The sequence below is a fragment of the Phyllostomus discolor genome, chromosome 2, assembly GCF_004126475.2.
Source record: "Phyllostomus discolor isolate MPI-MPIP mPhyDis1 chromosome 2, mPhyDis1.pri.v3, whole genome shotgun sequence".
Lineage (NCBI taxonomy): Eukaryota > Metazoa > Chordata > Mammalia > Chiroptera > Phyllostomidae > Phyllostomus > Phyllostomus discolor.
In genome coordinates, this window is record NC_040904.2 from 166,524,470 (window position 1) to 166,535,550 (window position 11,081).

Sequence of the window (11,081 nt, forward strand, 5' to 3'; positions counted from 1 at the left end):
ACTTACATCCCACCTGCTTCCAAAAGGTTTTGAGATAGCTTCCAATTAAATACAGATTTACAATAATTTTGTTAAAATAGAATTAGAAAATTAAAAAGTAAGTGGGTGCTAGCCGAGTAGTTCAGTTGGTTAGAGTGTCATCTCCGTGTGCCTAAGTCAGGGCACACACAAGGAGCAGCCAGTGAGTGCATGGGTAGATGGAACAACAATCATTGTTTCTCAAAAGAGAGAGAGAGAAAAAGGAAGTGGAAGGATAGAAACCAATGAAAGGGAGAGAGAAAAAGAGAGCTGAAATGAAATCAGACTGAAGTAAGGAGTCAGATGTCAACCACCCTTGTTATGTTGTTGCTGTAGTGGAACACTAAATACGGCTCTGAGCTTCCTGGCAGCCAAGGCAACAAGAAAAGCAGGGGGGTCATATAATTACCATTATCTGGTAAACTAAAACATATCAGGTCTTCAGGAGAGAGAAACTTTTTCCTGGTAGTAAATACTTTCACTGGAGTTTCCAGCCCTTTCTCTAACCTAAAGAGAATTTGCTGTGTGGGTCCTTCCTTATATAAGTAACATAGATTACCATAGTAGATAACACCTTTAGTGGTAGTTTTTTCCCAGGAAAAAAAACAATGCAGGGTTTTTCATGTGGCCATTTCTTCTACCAAGGAGAAATGGTGAACCGATGTCGAGTGTAACCCTGAAGTGGAACTGGCCGGAAGGCATTTCTGCACGGGGGCAGCTAAGCTAATGTGATTCAAGTGTACAGTGTTCTGGTGACATGAACTTATCCCAAAACAGAACTCAGAATGTGCAGAGGGTCAGTTTCAGGTAGGGTGTTTCCCCACACATCACCAGTTCGGGTACCGGCTTCATTGTTTGCCAAGCAGAGAGGTGAGAAAGGATGTGTAGATTCCAGTTTTATTTTGTAGTTCTTTAATTGTGAGTGAAATCAAGAATCTTTCTAGATGTTTATTGGCTTTACTTTAAATAAATATGTCTGTATGCTAATTGGTTTACTTATACTTCTTTTTTCTGTAGGCTACTTGTTTATATTCTTTGACTGTTTTTCAAACTGCTTCCTTGTCCTCAGCTATGACAATTACAGCACCTGTCTCATAGGGTTACTTACTGTGAGGTTTAAATGAAACAGGTAAAGAATGTATAGGAAATGGAGAAGCCAAAGAACTTATCTGTACAACCCGTGGACATGAACTAAGGTGGGGGAATGCTGGTGGGAGGGAGGGTGCAGGGTGGAGGGGAATAAAGGGGAGAGAAAAATGGGGCAACTATAATAGCATAATTAATAAAGTATACTTAAATGAAATAATCTAAGTACTTAAAATAAAGTCTAGCATATAGTAAATGATTGTAAAGTATTAGCTATTATGATGATCAAACTGTATTTAAGTTTGTTTGTGTGAGTTTCCTTGTAAATTAAAGAAACACCCTTTGTCATATGTTTTTTCCATTATTGGAGTAACATTATTATGGTAATTTTTCCATAGAAGTATTTTTTTTAAATTATGTAATCAAATACATCAATATTTTCCTGTATGACTCCAAGGTTTTCCACCCTGATTATAAAGGCTTCCCACTCCAAAATTATAGATCAATTCACCTATTCTTTCTTACGGAACTTCTATGGTTTTACGTGACACTTAATCTTTGATCCACACTCACCCAGCCTCCGCCCACCCACTACCCAGCCCCCAGGGCGGCCTTGGTGGTGGAGACCTCCATCCGGCACCAGCTGGGCCCCCACAAGGGGTTTCTGGTGCAGACAGTGGAACAAGCCAGCGTGGAGGGTATTCCAGGAAGAGCACATAGTATCACCTTCAGTTTTCTGTGGAAGCACTTTACTTTCCAATGGGCAAGATACTGCACCAGAAGTCCACTGCACATTTGAAGAAAAAATTGCAAAGAACCCACAAGAAGGAGATAATACATTGTGTCAAAGACTCAAGTTCGTGAAGGAACCGCTAGAATCACAAAATATTCCACACGTTTTGGAAACGTATCTCAGCAAGGAAACCAGTTCAGCATTCAGCCTGAGTTGATGCAGTTATATAACATGGTACGCTTCTGCTGCAAACATGGTATAAAATGGTAAAAATTCCAAGTGTCAAGCAAGTGCAAAGAGATGATGACTTCAGTGCATTAGACCACACTCTACCGCATGACTGTGCACCTCGGGAGATCATTCCTTGGCAAATACAAGTGCTGCGGCATTCACAGTGTGGTGCTACAGTGAGACGTGAGGGCCATCTGGCAATAGCGAAGACCCCGACACTGGGCGAGGTGTCAGCATGCTTACTGACGGGGTGCATGCCAGTGTTCTCCGGCATCTAGCTTAAGGAGCTACACAAATCCCAAGGTGTCACTTTGTCTAAATGTGTTGATTTCAGTAGAGAGCTGCACAGCTTCAATAATAGTGTCATGATTCAAAAATGTCTCTAAAAAGTAATACTACTACGTACAGCCCATGATAAAAGGCTTCAATTAAAAACAATCTTCAATCCAAAGAGAAGTAGTTTTGGCCCATCTCTGTTATCCCCCTAGCAATAATTCAGGCCCCCAGCACCATCTATTGAACATCCTCTTTTCCCTGTTGATTTCAGTGGAAATGCTCAAGCCTTTCCCTGGAGTTCCCAGCCCTTTCCCTCACCTACGGCTCTTTGTGGTCCCAGTATGTCAGGACAGATGCCAGCACTTTGCAAGAGAGGCATGGACGTGAGTATGGTGAGCCCTGAACCTGGATAAGAGAGACCTGGGTTCTAAGCCTCCATACCATCCCCTTGATGGGCAATCTTAATACGTCATTTTTTCTTTCTGGGCCCCCATTCCTCTCTGTAAAATGAGGAGATAAAACTAGATGGTCTCTGAGGTCCCTTCCAGCTTTAATACTGTTTGATTCCAGAGATTCCAGAGCGAGCTTGCACAAGAGCGAGTGAGCCGGAACTGGTGTTGGCCAGTCCCTTCAGTGCCCGCCCTGCCCCCTCACCATCCACACTCCCACCTCCCCTCCCCAAGGTCTGAAAGCCTACGAACCAACAGCTTGCCCTCTCTGGTGACCCTGGCTCTGGCAGGGGAAGGCAAGGCCCAAGAGAAGCTGCTGATTGAGGGTCAGTGGGCTGACAGCACGGGCTGCTGAGAAAGTCAGCCCGGGGCCAGAACCGATAGAGTGTGACCTACACCCGAAGGCCTACACCCACCCCAAGAGAGGAAGGCCCCTAGAGGACTGGAAAGCCCTAGTTTGCAACTAGGAAGGACTGTGAGCTCGCACATGCACACTCACACATGCACACTCACACACACCCATGTGCACGTGCATCATCCCACAACACATACACGTACAGGAGGCAAAATTACTTGTTCTTGATGTGAGAAAGACCTGGGGTCAAATCCCTGCTCCACCACTTAACTGATATGACCTTGAGCAAGAAACAACCTTCAGAGCCTCCTAGACAATGAACTTCACAGGACTTTTGTGACAACTCAGTGGGGCTAGCACAGCACCTAGGAGACGGTGGGAAACCACTTTGTGGTATCTCGTGTCCACTCCTGCTCCCTCCCTCAGCATCCTGGATGCTTGGTCCTCTGAGCAGGCCGTTCCATGGTGCAATGGGAAGAGAGCTGGCCTTTGCAGTCTGACCAATCATGTGGCTTTGTTAGATGACATCCTGAGAGCACCCTGCATGGCAAATACAACAAATACAGGCCTAAGACAACGGCGCAGCAACAGTCCCGCCGGCCCCGTGGGAGTCTTGCACGACCCACCCTCATGCACAAATCCCTTTTTGACAGACTTTGCAGAGCCATTTCCTGGCCCCACATCCCTGCCACCCCAGCTCATCGATAAAATCATCAATAAGGTTTCCAGACAAATCCAGGATACAGTAAAGTTTGGAATTTTAGACGAACAACAAATAATATTTTTACAAGTATGTCCTGAAAGGTGGCAGAATATGTCACCCTAAAAATGCCACTTTTGAGCTAAAGGCACTTGAAAACCTGCAGGTGCAAGAAGGGCATTCTAATCTCCACTTTCTTCCCTGAAAACAGGAGACAGAAACTGCGTGAAAGATGCTTTCCCTGTGCCAGGAGAAAAGATACATCTTTCCAAGGTTAGTTAAAGCCAGGAGACTTCTGTACATGGACCTTGTTAAAATAACTGTTATCTTCCTTTAGCCTCCCCGTGTAGTTCGGTTACTTTTCCACAGCTGCCTCTCTTTGTTCAACTCAATATAGAAGCACACAGATTTTGCCATTTCCTTGGGTTTTTGTTTCCTTGTGAGTTTCCTTTTAAGTTTCTCCTAAAACTTATGTAAATCTGTCTCTTTTTCTCCTGTTAGTTTGTTTTATGCCAGTTTAATTCTCAGACCCAACCAAAAGCCCTAAGAGGGTGGGGATAAAAATTTGCCTCCCCTACAATCTCAAACATTGTGTAGGACATATAAAAAATGTTTATCTGAAACTCAGATTTCACGGGTGTCCTGGGTTTTTATTTGCTAAAGTTGGCAACCCTAGCCGTTGATCAGTCATCATGGTAATAGTAACAGCTTACATTTGTAGAACACTGTAATGACCATTGCCTCAGCGGCACACTGCCCTTTGCAGACAAGACGCATCCACTGCTGCTGTGATCCTTCCTTCAAGATATGACTTGGTGGCACCACAGTGGGGGGATGGGCAAGCGCTGCTGGGGTGGGGTCAGCAGCTGCCGACAGGAGAGTCAGCTTGGAAGTGGGCGGAGGCTGGCCCTGGGAAGCCCTCAATCCACAACATTATTATTGCAAGGAAACGGAAGTGCATTCACTTAAAAATGTGTATTGATCCCAGCACTCTTCAAGGTCAGAAAGGACAAATTAACTGACTTGCCCAAAGTCCCCAACGGGTGGCCAGTGGCCAGCTGAAACTCATTACATGAGTGTTGTAGAACACTCATTACAGTGTTCTACAAAACTGCACCCCTGGGGGTCACACCCCTCTCTCCCCTCTCCCCAGGCCAGCCTCTGGAGAAGCCCAAACACTGCGCCGTGCCTGTGTTAGAACGTTCTGCGTGTGTGTCTGTCTCCTGCTCTGTCCGACTCCGCTCCTCACACCTCACCCCCGCTGGGATCATCCCCAGAAGGCAGGGACACTCTCGTTCACTTCAGGAGTCCCAGCCCGAAGCTCCGAGGGGGTGCTTAGGAATGTGGATTCCAGGGACACTTATTCATGAGGGTCCCCTCTCCTGGGTGCCGTACTCTCAGCCCCCGCTTCTCTGGCCACGTGCTCTTCAGCTGCTCTGCTCCCCTCCCTCCAGGCCACCATGATCTGGGGCCCCTGGAAGGCGCAAGAAAGGAAGGGCCAATACCTGCGTGAAACTAGGAGAAACCGAAGACACTTCGGATTAAGGAAGTAAAATACAAAATGCACACCCATGCAAATAACACAGTTTTGGCATCAGCAGATCTGGCATTTACTGTGATGGGGGTGGTCCTTAAAACCAAAGTTTAGTGGGGGAGGAGTCAGGGCAGGGGTGACTCAGGATGGAGGACCTTAGACCATGCTGAATGTGTGTTAGCACGGGGAAGCAGCAATCCGTGGCTGCCCCCTTCCATCGCCCTGTCCTTGACTACTGCCCGCTCAGCTCAGGTCACACTGGCCACCTCACATGCACTTTCACGCCAGGGCCTTTGCTCTAGCTGGTGACTGCTGGGAGCACCCCCCACGCCAGACACCCACTCAGCCACCCTCACCTCCTTCACGTCTCCTGCTCCGTGAGGCCGGCCTTTGCCCACACTACCGAGTGCTCTAATTTCTCCCCACACTGGCACTCCTCATTGCCCTTGCCTGATGCCACTTTTCTCTTTCCTAAAACTTCACTTATTTATCTTGTTTTGTTCATTGGTACACTTCTAAACCTACAGAATAGTGCCTGGCATAGTGGGTTGTCAAGGAACACGTGTCATAGAGAACTCATGGAACTAGATTTGGAAGAAAATTTGATGATCTAGTTGCTTCTAACCAGGCATGCCATCAGAGTTTCCCGCACAGCTCGGTGAGATACCCCAGCCAGAGTCCCTTCCCTGGACCTCCTGAATCTGCTTGAAAAGAGCCCCAAGGTTCCTGATATATAAAACCCCTCCTCTGGTGCGGCCCCTCCATTAGCCGCCTAGACCAAGGCCCCCAGAAGGGTCCACCTCACTCAAGGTCGGAGCGTGGGGACGGTGCCCGAGACAGCAGTCCTGCAGTTCTCTTCCTCTGGGGCCCTTTCTGGCTCTTCGGAAGATCTGGGGCACCTCCTCTAGCAGCCCCCTCCGTCCAGAATAGCAATTATCAGACAGAGTGCCTGGTGCTATTGTTCTGTCTAGTTTTCTCCTAACCCAATTAACCTAGAACACAATTGGGGTCAATGAATGTTTATGTTATTACTTATTATTATATTTGTGGTGAGCAGAGATGGCTGAGACCTTGGCCCAGGTGATTTTTTGCTCATTTACAGTTGACCTACAACATTATATTAATTTCAGGTATATAACACAGTGGTTTGACATTTATGTACCTTATGAAGTGATCACCCCGTAAGGTGGGCACTCATCCAACATCAGGCAGAGCAGGCCTGGTTGGTCCTCACCTCACGCTCTCCAGCAGGGCTGAGCAGGAACGAGGCTGGAGAAGACAGGAGCTGAAGCAGGCCTCTGCTTCCTCTTCATTTCCTATGCCCTGAGCTTTGGAGCAATGTCCTGTGGGGGCTAGGGCACTGGGTTCAGGGCCAGCCGTTAATTGCTTTGGGGCCTGAGCACCTCTCATAACCATTCTGAGTCTGTTTGCGAATCTGTAAAATGAGCTGGCTCCCAGGGTTCACTTGAGGCTTCCACCTGATAATGTGCCTCTGGGAGCTCTGGGGAAACCACAGATCACCATGCAAACCGAGGTCTATCGCTGTCATTGCCCCCCTTGATGAGCCCTTCCTGTGGCCCCTCAATGCCCCAAGGACATGGTTCCAGCACCTTGGCCCCAGCACCGCCTTCCCCCACTTCATCGGCTGCCGCTCCTCCCTACACACCCTTCACTCTGGCCGCACACTTAGTCACCAGCCTGAACAGGACATACCCTTTTACGCCTCTGCACCTTTGCACAAACTGTTCCTTCTGCCGGGAATGGCCTCCTCCCTTTGCTGTCTGGACAACTCCAGCACCCCCTGTCTCCGCCGCACCCTGCTTCCTGGTCTTTCTGTGCCCAGTGCTCAGTGGGGCAGCTGGGCCAGACTCCTGGCTCTGCCACCGACTGGCTGAGTGACCTCAGGTAAAGTTGCTTCACCTCCCTTACCTCAGTTTGCTCACTTGCAAAACGGAGGTGATGACAAGGCCAGGCTCTTCGGGGTGCTGTGTGGGTGAGCTGAGATGACACAGGGCCCGGCTCCTGCCTGGCACATGGCAGGTACTCAGGAGATGACAGCTGTCATTGCTGCTCTTGGTGTCCTTGTCCCCATCTCCTCCTCCGAGCTGGACCCAGGACCTCTGCCCTCCCCCTCAGCCAGGCAGGTCCTGGTCTGACCTCTAAGACCACCCAAGGCTTCCCAGGCCAGCTGACTTTGGGGAAGCAGAGGGAATCTCCTGTCCTTACTGGCTGAAGAAGTAAGTAGGATGAGAACCATGATGGCAGTGGGAACAGAACTCACCAACATTGGCTGCATTCTTAGGCAAGAAGTCTGCATCTCAGCAGCTGAGGGGCAGGAAGCCTGGGGAGGAAGACAGCACAGCTGCAACTGGAGTTTCTCTGCCCACTCGCCGTACACAAGGCCTGACTGTGCTCCGTGTCTGAGGGGGAGTGCCGAGAGCCGAGAACAGCACTGCTCACCCTCTGACCTCTGCCCTGACCTTCCCATCTGTTAGGGCCTGCCCTTTCCCTGGTTAGCTTTGTGCCCAAGTCCGTGCTCCCTTGCTCAGTGTTACTTCTACAACCTCGGAGAGGGAGAGGTCTCACTAATGCACCAACCGCAGGCCCTACCCTGTGAGAGTAGGGTCCTGACTAAAAGCGAGGAATTTGGAGTCAGGCCAAGTGCCTGGCATGATGCCTGGTATACAGCAGGCATACAATGAATGGTCACCACCATAACAAATATTCACAATAACCACTCTATGAGAGCAAGCTTTGGAATCAGACTGACCTGGGTTCAAGTCACTGCTCACCACTTTCTCGGTGTGTGACCTTGGCACACGAAAGAACTCTCTGCTTTGGCTTCCTCCTCATCGATCCAATGGGGATGATAATAGCTCCCACCTCGCTGAGCTGATATGAGGACTGTATGTCATCATGTCATTAAAGCACTTAGCACAATGCTTGAAAGATGGCAAACACTCGATAAGTGTTAGTTATTACTAGCTGTATCCCTGTGTGGGGGATGAGGCAGTACAAGGAAGGAGAGGTTAAGTAACTCAACCGGGTCGTGGAGCTTGTAACTGGTGTAGCCAGGATTCCGCCCCGGGCCGTTGGAGTCTGGGGTCAGAGTCCTCTCGGCTTTTCCACGGCACCCCGTTTCCTAAATTTAAATCAGAAACACGATTTTGAAAATATCCTAACTATAGTAGCACTGAGTTGTGAAACTCAAATATATTTAAATCCATGAATTTATGATTTTATAAGAATCATTGATTGCTTCTGGAGATGCTAAGGAAATAAATAACTATTTTGAAAACTGTGAATAAAGGGGAAAGAATCAAGCATGGATTGACTTTTTAAAAATGTAGTTTATAAAAGTTAACTCAGGTTAGCCAAAGAGTTGAGGGAGGGAGGTTTCTCTTAGTAAAAGTATTTCAGCTATTTTTAAATTTTTCAACTACAGTTGAAATTCAATATTATTTTACATTAGTTTCAGGTATGCAACACAGTGGTTAGATAATTATATATAAGTTAAAAGGTGATCCTCCCAATAATTCTAGTAACTATCTGGCCCCATACATAGTTAAAACTATTTCAGCTATTAAGTGCAGAAGGAAATGATAGAATGTCTCTACTTTGCAGCCCCTAATGAAATAATGTACCCAGGGGCTGATCATTCATAGCTGCTTTTATTATGTGTCTCTCTTTAAAAAAAGTATTTATTTATTTTTAGACAGAGGGGAAGGGAAGGAGAGGGAGAGAAACACCATTGTGTGGTTGCTTCTTGTATGTCCTGCACCAAGGACCTTGCCTGCAACCCAGGCATGTGCCCTGACTGGGAATCAAACCAGCAACCCTTTGGTTCACAGGCTGGTGTTCAATTCACTGAGCCACACCAGCCAGGGCTATTGCATATCTTTTGATGGATGAACACACCAGCTTCTGGGAGGGAGCTTCCCAAATACTCTACCTGAATTACACCAAGCCTCTGGATACAAGGACACAACCAAACTTCACAGTGTAGGAAACTCTACAGGACAAATGGCCTCCCCTGCCCCCCAACAGATATGTAGTAAGGCAGGGCGGGGGCAGGAGTTGAGGAAGAAAAGGGAGTATTGTACCTTCAGCTTAAAAAAAAAAAAACCTGACCTGGCTGGCGTAGCTCAGTGGATTGAGCGTGGGCTGGGAACCAAAGTGTCCCAGGTTCGATTCCCAGCCACGGTACATTCCTGGGTTGCAGGCCATAACCCCCAGCAACCGCACATTGATGTTTCTCTCTCTCTCTCTCTCTCTCTCCCTCCCTTCCCTCCCTAGAAGTAGATAGATAAAATCTTAAAACAAAAAAACTTGAGAGGCAGACATCAATAATTTATAATACTTAGACTTTCTTTGAATCCTGGTTTTAAAAAACATTTTAGAAATGAGACAACCCGAGAATTTAAACAATGGTTGGCTATCTGATGATATTAATATATTAATTGTTCCATTTTTAGGTGCACTAATGGTAGTGTGGCTATTTTTTAAGTTCCTTTCTCGTAGAGTCACGCACTGAAATGTCCACAGGTGGAATGACATGACGCCTGAGATTCGCCCACAGGAGCCCGGGGCAGGCCCGCCCGCACACCGCTCCCAGTGGGACAGGAGTGCGTGGTCGTTGGCGCGGGGCGACCAGCACACGGGAGTTCCGGGTGTGATTCTCCCCACTTTTGTTTGTTTGAGGTTTTCCATAATAAACACTAAAAAGAAAAACGGACTGACAGAAAGCCCCTTTGTCTCTGTGACCTGTATCCCCAGCAGTGAGGGAGGGAGCCAGGCTACGTCCGACACTGCGTGTTTACCGCACGTGCCCGCAGCGTCGGTTTGCTTTCAGTCACTGACTCGCAGGGAGCCTGTCTGGTGCCCACCTGAGAAATGAGGAGATTGAGGTCTAAAGAGGTTAGTAATGTGTCCAGGATCCAGCCCCAGAGCCCTGCTGGGGCCTAAGCTCTACAAAGGCTGCTTCTCAGCTCGCAGCACCAACCCTCCCTCCACCTCAGCTCCTCCGGGATCCTTTCCGTATTCACGGGCCCTCCCTGGTCCTGCGGCATCCCTGCCTTGCCCACGGCGGCGCGGCGGCTGGGCGAAGAGGCTTGCCGAGGGTGGGGACTGTGGGAACCTGCCAGTGGGACCCCACCTTGAGACTGAGGTGTGTGAGAAGGGTGCTCCTGAGAGTCACTGACCCGTGCATTAGGCATGGGTGGGGCCCTGGTTTGAAGTGGGGGCACAGCTGTGCCAGGCCGGAGTAGCTGAACATGTCCTCTGTCTGGGCTGCACTAGCTGCCTTTACCACCCCGGTCAGAGTGCGGCGAGGCCTGCCGAGCTCTCTCCCAGGTGTGCGTGTGCGTGTGAGGAAGGAGCTGCGGACACTAGCAGGCTGCCTGCAGCGTGGAAAGAATCCACTCCTTGAGAGGGGCAGAGAGGCAGGAGGCAGATACAGTGAGCCCCGGGTGCCCTCACTGCCTGCTCCCAGTTGTCTTCTGGCTACGAAGAAGAACGTATGAGTTTGTCCTCCCTGCCTGCTCTCTGGAGGTTATAATATAAAGGAGTTAAGATTGAAATCTCCAAACACTCTGAGTGCTGTAGCCACCCAGGCGGGCCTGACATCACCTCAGCACAGTTCTCTGCTGTCCCGGTGCTCTCCCCCTCCTGTCCTTCCCCTGGTCCATTAATTCAGTGCA

At 48.7% G+C, this 11,081-nt stretch overlaps 1 pseudogene; it reads left to right on the forward strand.

Annotated features, from left to right (window-relative positions):
- The first annotated feature begins 679 nt into the window (after nt 1-679).
- On the forward strand, nt 680-2,423 carry LOC114513041 (annotated as a pseudogene).
- The last annotated feature ends 8,658 nt before the right edge of the window (nt 2,424-11,081 follow it).